Below are 11,187 nucleotides of genomic sequence, written 5' to 3' on the forward strand. Positions count from 1 at the left end.
GTTTAAACAAAAACATAATCACTAGAATAGAATCACAAATCAAACATCAAATCATATGCTTCAAGTCAAGCAATCAACATGTTTTGAACAAGAACTAGAAACTAGGGTTTCTTAGCCACACATGGCTAAGAACAAATCAAACAAGAATAAAGATGGAATTGGAATGTTTAATCCTTACAAAAATGAAATCCAAATGTTTGCAATGATTAAGTCTTCTCAAAAGCTCCAAGAATTCTCCCAAAATTGCCCTAGATCGCCAGAAACTACTCCCAAAACCGTTCTCTCCTTCAAAATGACGTCTCCTGCTCTTTTATTAAAGTTCACGTGACATGCCATAAGGCCATGCGTTTTTAGCATGGCCATGCCTTTTGCCCATGTGTTTTTTTTGGCATGGCCATTTGTCTTGACCATGTGTTTTTTTGGCATGGCCCATGCTTTTTGCTAAAATTCCAAAAAGTCTTCACTGTTGGCTCCATCTTCAGTCCAGCTTCACCACGCGTCATGTTGCTCAAATATGAGATGATAAAGGACAAACACGACCCGTGTCAAAGTGACAAGGACCGCGTTTCAAACGTAATCATTTGCTATGAAGATAATGCAACAACGACTCGGGTTATGTCTTCATGCTTTCCTCCATGGAATGAACGGTTCATCTTCTCTGCATGCTCCAAAGCTCCATGCATCCAGACGTCCAAGCTCCACGTTCCATGCTCCATAATGCCTACAAAATAAATCAAAAATAGTGAAGTACCAGACATTCTTAATGAAATATGCAACTACCCTAATAATCAACTAAATGCAAGAATTATGAAGTAGAATGCTATAAAAAGACGGAAATAATCATGCAAAATAGGTGCATAAAATGCACCTATCAAACCTCCCCAAGCTTAGACCTTTCTTGTTCTCAAGAAAGAACAAAATTGAGAATCAACCTAGAGAAGACGATAGGCGACTAAAAAGAAACTAAGATGAAAAGAATGGAAGGAACGAAAATGACTAAATGGAATTAAGAATGCATGCATGCAATAAAAGAAGAACTAAAGAAAATAACATATGTACATAAAGATATATATATATATATATATATATATATATATATATATATATATATATATTCAAACATTAATGCAATGAACAAAACAAACGAACATATTCAATCCAATTAACCTCATTATGTCATACAGTCGAAGGTGTACCTGTCGGGCCTTGAGATAACTTGACATTAACCCCACAAAGATATATACCAAGTAAAACAAGGTTTTTAGCCATTCCCTAACGCAACTCAACAAAATCAAAAGCTACAACACTTGTTCACTTTTACAGGTATTGGGTTAGCACATGGAACAAATTATGGTCTTACTCTCGTGAAAACATGTGATGCAAAATATGCTCATTTTCATTTTTCAAATCACGACAATGACCGACTCCAGCTATTTGTTGACTGACAACAATCTTTTTCTAAAAAATATTTTCTAAAAATTCTCTAATATTTACCTAGATTGGTTACATGTTTCAAACCACTTACACCAGTCAAAGTAGTTTACGGTCAGTCCCAATGTTTACAACCAAACATTTTTCAAACACATTATTCAATTAAACTATAAGCATAAATATATACAAACTATCTAATTATATTTTTCTGCAAATAAAGCTCATGGCTTCCTTTGAACTCCGTGTAACGGGCTTCCAATCAACACATCCAAATCAGATGACCTTAGTGTGCTAGATTTAAAAAGATCTCTCGGGTTTACTTGCCCGAACCTCAAAGGCCACAGATTAACTTTATTTGTTATTATTAAGTTCATAACTTTCTATGGAACCCGTGTAGCAAACTTTCAACCCAATCAGTCCCAAACAGTTTTGGTTTAGGCAATTAGGTGTAAAACACCCCTCGGAGTTTACTTGTTCGAATCCCAAAGGTCAGAGATTAACTTAATAATATTTTTATTTATTTATTTTTTGTTTTTTTTTTATTTTTTTTATTTTATTATTATTATTTTTTTTTTATTTTTTCTTTTAGGGGGACTGATGTAAACGTGCAAAGACCCGTAAGTATAGTCGGAAACAATGTCCCCAAGCAGGGTATTTAGAAGGGAATAGGTAGAAAAGACTTTTTAGAGCGCTGGAGAATTCGAGTCACTGAAATTTTATATTCATTTTATGACTCTTTGAAATTGGAGTTTGGATATGAATGAGCAATAACTCATAAGACCGATCGTGTGTTCCAAGGGCTAAACTATATCTGTCTTTATGATGCGGTGTTGATAACCTTATCATTTTTTGTTTTGCACGAGTAGCTTCGGGAGACGTGTTCGTGTGAGATTAGGTTGCTTCAAGAATTTTAATGAAAAACGAACAAGTTCTAATCTCAAACCATGACTAATTTACCACTTCAACTTATTTAAGAAGATTAGGCTCCTTTAGATTGATTTTTTTTAATGCTTTTGAATGAATGCATGAAAAGAAAATAAATAAAAAAGAAAGAAAATAAAAATAAGAAAAGTAAAATCTTTTTTTTTATATGCATGTTGAAACTAAAACCTAATGTACAAAGACCCCTCCCCAAGCTTAAGATTTAGCCTCGTCCTCCATGCTCGGAGAGGATAGGGCAACCAACTTGCAAGACTAGATGGCCTACGAGTGTGTGTGGGTATAACATGGAATATGAAATATAGACATTTGCACACACGATTGACACTAGCTCAATAATTAAACAAATAAACAAATGATATAAAGAGCACACATATGAGCAATTAATAATGTCAGACTTGATCTATCAAAGTCAATTATGGTGGTCATATATACAAGTCTGTGAGATGTGTGTGTTCGCATAGGTCCTAACAACAACCAATATTTTAGTCATTTGAAGCATATGCCCATCAATTTGTGAAAACAACAAAAATTGAGAAACTTTTGCCTTTCATCATGAGCATGAAATCAGAACATGTATACCTGAGATTCAAATTGGACGCAATTGTTTTTAATTGGTGTGGAGCCAAATGAGCATTTATGGAATCCTAGAAGTCTACAAAAAGAGTTAATTCTTCTTTCATCCTCGTAGTCAGTCCTCACAGCTGTAACATACTTCATTTGCCCATTAATCTGCAAAAATCTAAAATTAAATTCAAATTTGACTGTGTGAAACCTGGATAAATAACAGAATTAAGTTTGGGATGGTTGGCTTTGCGATTTGTAGCAGTCGGATAAGCAGAAAAGATGGAATTGTGAACTGGTAAAGAGAGATCGAGAGTCAAGGAGGATGTGGGTATTTCTTGGTGGTGGCTACAAAAAAAAAAACGACAGTGGGTGGATTATGGTATATACTGACGACACTGAGGTAATCAATATAGGGTTGGAGGCTGCTATGGGCACTTCGATAGAAAGGAATTGAAATTGGGGATTTGCGGCACTATGTGTGACCACCGGTGGTATTTGGCTTGCGATAAGCAGAAGAGGGAGGGAGTGGTAGAGATAGGAGAAAAGGATTAAAGATCAAATGAGAGGGGAAGGAGGGCGCGTACCTGGTAGCCGACGTGTGATGGTGGTTATGTGATTGATACCTGATCACCGGCAAGACAGACAGAAAACACAAGCTGCTTCTTTTCAACCTTTCAATTCCGAAAGGAGAGGACCGGTGCCCTATTTCTATTTTATTCTTTTTTTTTTTCAAGACCGTGAGTTTTGAGAATTGCCCATGCTTTTTTTTCTTTGAAAAATCAAGAGGTGTGTCGCAGACGCATGGGGTGATTCCAAGCCGTGCCTTTCCAAGTTTGGCCGTGCTCTCTTTTTTTTTTCTTTGGAAAAGTTCGTAGTCTACGCACGGTCTAAAATCAAGCCATGCAATTTTTTAGCCCATGCGTTTTACTTCTGTTACCCTCACAAAAATCACGTTATTTTTTTTATTTTTATTTTTATTTTTTATTTTTTTTTTTTTTTTGAACTTTAAAAAGACTAAAAAACATTGCAACACAACAAAATAAAGTAAATAAAATAAATAAAATGGAAAGAAAATAATCGCCGAGTTGCCTCTCGGTTAGCCGTCCTTGTTTCAAGTCTTTGGCTCGACTTGGCCCTTGGAATATGTTATTCTTTGAATGTTGGGGCTTTCCAACTCAATGAATTTTTCGCCGCCTCCTTCAATGGAACACGTGTCTTGTACTTGACTTTCTTTTTGCGTGGGAACCATGTTGGACTTAGACCCTTAATGACAACAATCGTCCAGCCGACCCCTTTCTTGTACTTGTCCAGTAAGGTGGTCAAATCTTCCTTCTTTGATAAGGTGGTCGATTTGATGATCGGTTGGGATTCTGCCTTCTCGGGGTACATATCCCTTGAAGGGTCCAACAAATGTATCATTTTCGGCTCTTGTGGTTGGTCTACTGGCGAAAGGAGTTTCTCATTGGTAGTGGGTGGCTCAGCCTTTTTTTTGTAGACCTCCAACTCCTCTACGACTTCCATGTCATCCTTCTCAATTTCTACTTCTTCCTTGACAACCTTCTCCACTTCTACTTCTTCCTCTTCTTCCCCATCTTCAAATTGCAATCTTGGGTCATCAAAATTTTTCCCATTGTTCAAGGTGATGGCAGAAACGGTATGTCTTGGGTCCTCTTCGGTCTGTGATGGTAATTTGCCTTGAGTTTCCAATATATTCACAGATTGAGCAAGTTTTGCAATTTGTTCCTCTAAGCTTTTGAGGCTAGCTTTGGTTGTTTCTTGGAAGATTTGGGTGGTAGTGGCAATGCTTTTCACCATGTCTTCCAAGGACATGCTCGAACTTTCAGTTTGTTGAAGATGTGGAGGATATTGTTGTTGGAACTCTGGAGTTGGTAGGTATTGGTCATCTCCCCAATCTTGGTATGGGTTTTGGCATTGGTTGTTTCCCCAAGCTTGGTTGTTTTCCCAACTTTGATCATATTGAGGTTGATCATAACTCCATTGATTTGGCCAGTAGTAGCTTCCCCTTTCCTGCATTTCCTCCCATCCCCCTTGTAAATATGGACACATGTTGGTGTGATGTCCATTTTGCGTGAAAAAATCACAAGGAATAGGTGTAGGTTGCACACTTCTGTCATTTCCAATCATCATAACTAACCGAGCTAGCTCAGAAAGTTGGTATTCCTTGTAAGGAGTATTCATTTCCGAGCCACACTTTTTTTTTTTTGATTTTTTATAGAGATGTACCTACTCACAAAAATCTTGGCATAAACAATTAGTAACACCATGTCCCCGGCAACGGCGCCAATTTGTTAGGGGTGTCAGACCCAACAAATAATAGGGGTACGATATACTCCAAAATACACTGCTTTAATGCACTAAAAAGTAGTACAAGGCAAGCAGGGTCGAACCACAGAGACACGGGACAAAAGTCTATACCTCTTTGCGCAAGATACTTTGGTCACAAGGGGGGGGGGGTTGTTTGCAAAAGTAAATAACTAAATAACAATCTACTTTAAAAGCATGCACAAAATGAAATAGATTTGTAAACAAATTGATTGAATGGTTCTAGTTCTAGTTCTCAATGATGTTGTTCAACTTGATTATGACTTGATGTAATTCAAGATTGCTATTCTATGTTGGTACTGAAAGATATTAACACGCTCTAATACCTCTCGCTTGCCAAATTATCTAACCAAAACAGGCTCTTTGATTAGACCTAGCTTTACTAATTCAATCTAAACACGCTCTTAGATTGTATTGAAAAACTACATTAAGTTTTGTACAAGCTTCCCAACAATGTTCATTTCTTCTCATACGCTCGGAAGTGTGAAAACATGTGATATATGTTTTACAATAAGAAAACTTATTGCTTGTTACCAATTATTAACTCGATAGAACGATTAGGTGCCCTAAAAGTTAATTAACTGCACAAAAATTCAATTCATGAAAGTGGCCAATCAAACACAAATCAAATTCAAGGATTCTAGTTTAAACAAAAACATAATCACTAGAATAGAATCACAAATCAAACATCAAATCATATGCTTCAAGTCAAGCAATCAACATGTTTTGAACAAGAACTAGAAACTAGGGTTTCTTAGCCACACATGGCTAAGAACAAATCAAACAAGAATAAAGATGGAATTGGAATGTTTAATCCTTACAAAAATGAAATCCAAATGTTTGCAATGATTAAGTCTTCTCAAAAGCTCCAAGAATTCTCCCAAAATTGCCCTAGATCGCCAGAAACTACTCCCAAAACCGTTCTCTCCTTCAAAATGACGTCTCCTGCTCTTTTATTAAAGTTCACGTGACATGCCATAAGGTCATGCGTTTTTAGCATGGCCATGCCTTTTGCCCATGTGTTTTTTTTGGCATGGCCATTTGTCTTGACCATGTGTTTTTTTGGCATGGCCCATGCTTTTTGCTAAAATTCCAAAAAGTCTTCACTATTGGCTCCATCTTCAGTCCAGCTTCACCACGCGTCATGTTGCTCAAATATGAGATGATAAAGGTCAAACACGACCCGTGTCAAAGTGACAAGGACCGCGTTTCAAACGTAATCCTTTGCTATGAAGATAATGCAACAACGACTCGGGTTATGTCTTCATGCTTTCCTCCATGGAATGAACGGTTCATCTTCTCTGCATGCTCCAAAGTCCAAGAATCCAAGCTACATGCATCCATACGTCCAAGCTCCACGTTCCATGCTCCATAATGCCTGCAAAATAAATCAAAAATAGTGAAGTACCAGACATTCTTAATGAAATATGCAACTACCCTAATAATCAACTAAATGCAAGAATTATGAAATAGAATGCTATAAAAAGACGGAAATAATCATGCAAAATAGGTGCATAAAATGCACCTATCAAACATCTACAAAATATGTATATTAAGAAATAAAAATAAGTTCACAAATTGGTTGTAAGAAAACTATATGAGAGTAACTGAATGGAATTGTCTTTTATTTTAAAAAAGATTTCATAAAATTGATGATGTTGACTTCGAACCTTAGATTGGTCTCTTCCTCTCAATCTAGATGAATTAAAAGCAAAAGCCTGACGATGTTGACTTATACTAAATCATTTTCTACCATTCGAACTTACCATTTGTTCATCACAACCAAAAGATTGACGATACATGTTCACTATTACTCGGTTGTATAATACCATTTTCACCTTCCATCATAGTTTTACCTGCAAATATGCTCATCAATCATCAACTATTCAATTTATGTATTGTATACATACATACAATACTTTTAACAAAAAACCGAGATAAAGTAAGAGAAGACCACAAATAGATAAAATACAAAGTAGTACCTTCCCACACATCCATCCGAAGATGTGATCTGACATGTAGAGAAAGCATGTGGTAGTGGTGGACTAAACATATTTGGTATGTACAAATAAAAGTTGTGAGGATGAGGCTTGTCCTTTTGGGACAACCTTCTTCTAAATAAAAGGTTCATCTGTCATATAGAGATGAAATTCCATTATGTTTTAATATTGAAGTATCATGTACAAAGACACATAATTACAACATTACTAAAAAAATCAAAATCAGATGATGTTTGATGCCTTCATAGTTTTTCTTCTCAATATCCATAGTCTTTTGTCTCATCATCCAGATAAGAATCAAGCACCACCCATATGGAGTTTCATTGAAGTAATGGAATTGAATTGTTGTACATCTCTTGTGTTATGTCTTAAGGCCAGTTTCACCATCTAGGGTAACTGTCTACATAATATCTTGTATGGTTAGAAGGTATGATATGAAATATATAGTATAGAGAAACAAAGAAAAAAATAGAATGCCAATTGTTTCTTTAATTTGAATAGAAACAAAGGGAAAGAATCAAAGCTTTCCAATGCTTTAAGGACGGAGACATAAACCTAGAATATGATTATTGTGATGACCGGGTGAGATCAAAGTATTGAAGCATAAATATGTGAAAGGAACAATCTGGCATAATCAGATACTTACAGAGTAACTTACATGATGAGGCAAACCTTTGTTTCTTCCATATCCCTCCATATATCTTGAGTTATGCCTAAAAAAATTACCACTCCAATATGAAATATGAATATAGCTTCTGTGCTTCCAATAACTGAGCACACCAACATTACCTGAAAAACCTGAGATAGTTCAGGGATAGAGTTCGTGGAGACTGACTTGAAAGAAATTAAAAAAAAAACATCTTCCAATTGTCGTCGTGGCGGTGGCTGAGTCCGGTGGTGGTAATACTGAATACTGATTTTAGAGATCAAACCTAGAGATTAGGAACCATCGCACAAAAAAAACAAAAGGAAGAGCAATTGAACAGAAAATCAAAATCAAATGGAAACAACTTACAACATACCGAAATTCCAAACATTAACATAACACAGGTGGTTGGTGGCGGCGATAATCTACTTCTTACTTATCATTAATCAAAATCCTGAAATAAGAATTTCAGAATATAACTTACCAGAAATTACAGTAAAAGCAGAAAAAATATGGGATTTCTTTTTCCGGTTTCCACAAACCGCAACAGACCAGCTACGAACCACTACATTTATTTGCAAGAGGATGAAGACTATAATGGGTAATCAATTTATGATTTTTGGCGTGATTATTGTGCGTGATCGAGTCCAAAAAATGTTTGAAAGTGGAACTGAAAATCGAAATTCAAAATGGAACAGAAAAACAATACGAAAGTCGATATCCTAACTTTTTGGTCGGGATGGTGTCATAAACGTCATACCCAGAATTTGAAGTTCTTGATCGACTTGGTGTAAGAAACATTATACCCAAAATTCAAACGTGAAACCCACAATGTTAGGAAGGAAGAAATTCGAAATTGAAAACATAAAATCAAAAGGATATACAAACGACAGAGAACATACCCAGACTTCAAATTGCAACAGAGATGGTTGGAGGCGGCCACAAAGCACAGACGTTTGGTGGAGACGGAAGTGGAAATCCTCAGTTCTTGATCGAGACTGTGTCTGAAACGTCAAACCCAGAATTTGGAATCCTAAATTTTGATCGAGAAGACGTAGGAGATGTCAAACCCACATGGTCGGAGAGGAAGAAAAGGGAGGAGTCCGAAGAAATTGTGAAACGCCGATGATGCTGAGAATTTTAGATTAGGGAAGGAGGATAGAAGCCAGAAGGACGAAATTTTGAATATGTGAAAAGTATTGTGTAAAATTTGAATATGTACGAATTCTTGTGTTAAAAGAATGAAATTGGTCAATTTTATTGTTCATAAACATGAGGCTTTTTAATATATGTATATAATAGTTTAATTGCTAAACTGATAAAAAAAAATAGAAAAAATAATAGTTCTTCTGGCTAAATGGATAAAATGGCAAAAGTATGTTATGTTATTTTTTTTTCTTGTATTTTCCTCCAATCTCAATCTGGCTTACGGGGAAATGTGGTTATGTATCTATATTTTTTATATATGCAGTGATAATGGAATACACTAATGTAAAAATACAGCCAAAAAATTGTTGTATCACCATTTGTGCATGGAAATTATACTTTGGTATAACCGAAGAACGTTTTGGTAGGTGATAAAAAATTTCATATCGAGAGTTTATTTCCTTCCAAGAATTTATGAGTGGCAATCCTTGCTTAAAAGTTGGGCATGAAAAAGGTCAAAGTTATTATGTTATGATGTTGGTTTTCCTAAATACTAGACTCTAAATTAGATTGCCTTTAGTTATTAGTGATACTCTAGCAACATTGCATGCTTTCTTTTCTAAAAACATTGCATGCTTTTCTTTTATAAAAGACTCGTTCATCTCTTCATCAATGCTTTATGGTGCATTTGTCATTAAGTTATAACTTTTCATTGTAATTGATGGTTGATGCTATTATATAATGTACAATTTGGAATACTTGTTTGTTTTTACTGCATCCATATGTCATAGGTTGTAGCATTTAATGTTTTCTCGTACAAATGGATACACTTTTTTGTCCCTGGAAGTGATTCGTATACAACAGTTTTTTGTCATACACAACAATTCATGCATTATATAGTTGTATAATACAACATTTTAAAACATCAATTGTTGTGTATGGAGAAAATTTGTTGCGTACGGATCAACTCCAAATTATTGTGTACGGGCCAACTCACCAACAGTTACAAAGACCAGACGAAGTGGGTGTGGTCTAGGACACACTCCATCCGCCACATCATCACGAACACCGCCCCTAGGTGCGGTCTAGGCCGCACTATGACCTTCCAAGGGATCGCTCCTTGCTTGTTTCCTATTGGTCTTTGTGGTTATCGTTTGTAAACGATCATTTTTTTTTTCTACCAATACTATAAATACCTTATCAAATTAACCAAAACCATTCATAAACATTTTATGTTTTTTACCATCTTCTCTATTTTCAAACACACAAAGAATGACATCCTCTAAAAATCCAACCAACGAAAAAACACTCACTAGAAAAAACACAACTCCAAGACCTTCACTTGATCAACCGGTTTATTCGCCTCATTTCTATCACTACGGGGGAATGTTTCCCTACTTTTTGCAACATATCCAACAACCACGTCCTATGCAACCATTTCGACAAACACAACCACAATTTGACCAAGATTTTGATCCTTTTGATTTTGGTTCCCAACTAGAGTTTGTTCCACAAACACTCATTTTCGAATCTGAACCAAAATTTGTTCCACAGACTCAACTCTCTCAACCAATAAATAAAAGAAAAGAGAAGGCGGAAGCTAAAGCGTGGTTACCTCAAGAAGAGTTAGTATTAGCACAATCATGGATTGACGTTTCAGATGACACGAAGACAGGAGGGAACAAAAAACATGATTGTTTTTGGATGCGTGTTAGAGCTCGATTTCACAAAGGAATGAACCTGGAACCATATCGTACTAAACATCAGGTGTACTCAAAATGGGGAAATATGAACAAAGACGTGATGTTGTTTAACGATTTATATAACAATATGAAACGGCAATGGAAAAGCGACGAAAGTGATGAAGTGTGTTAGGTGCAATTTGTGCACCTTTTTGCACACCTTTTAGTCCCATTTTATGCACCTATTTAGCATAATTGTTCTTCATTTTTCTTGCATTTTATCATATTCATGTTAGTCTCTAGAACAACCTTATTTCCACACTTTCATGTCTTTTTCAAGTAAACCGGAGCTTGGAATGCGCTTTGGGAGGTGCCAGGAAGCATTGGTGAAGATTTTGGGATGATCGGGCGAAGAACGAAAAAGTTGGAAAAA

The 11,187-nt window shown here is 35.9% G+C and overlaps 1 long non-coding RNA gene across 9 annotated transcripts; it reads right to left on the bottom strand.

Moving 5' to 3' along the window:
- Positions 1 to 5,924: 5,924 nt before the first annotated feature.
- On the bottom strand, positions 5,925 to 9,126 carry LOC145066800 (uncharacterized). Of its 9 annotated transcripts, none has more exons than XR_013688800.1 (6): positions 8,829 to 9,126; positions 8,687 to 8,710; positions 8,303 to 8,380; positions 8,070 to 8,193; positions 7,263 to 7,993; positions 5,925 to 7,136 (listed from the first exon to the last, which is right to left on the bottom strand). It is a non-coding gene; the product is annotated as an uncharacterized LOC145066800 (long non-coding RNA). The 9 variants fall into 9 exon arrangements; XR_013688796.1 differs by lacking the exon at positions 8,687 to 8,710 and having other exon boundaries at positions 5,925 to 6,658; positions 7,047 to 7,136; positions 8,829 to 9,125; XR_013688795.1 differs by lacking the exon at positions 8,687 to 8,710 and having other exon boundaries at positions 7,263 to 7,676; positions 7,939 to 7,993; positions 8,829 to 9,124.
- Between the last annotated feature and the right edge of the window lie 2,061 nt (positions 9,127 to 11,187).

The sequence above is a fragment of the Lactuca serriola genome, chromosome 8, assembly GCF_051521515.1.
Source record: "Lactuca serriola cultivar US96UC23 chromosome 8, Lser_US96UC23_V15, whole genome shotgun sequence".
NCBI classification, from domain to species: Eukaryota; Viridiplantae; Streptophyta; class Magnoliopsida; order Asterales; family Asteraceae; genus Lactuca; species Lactuca serriola.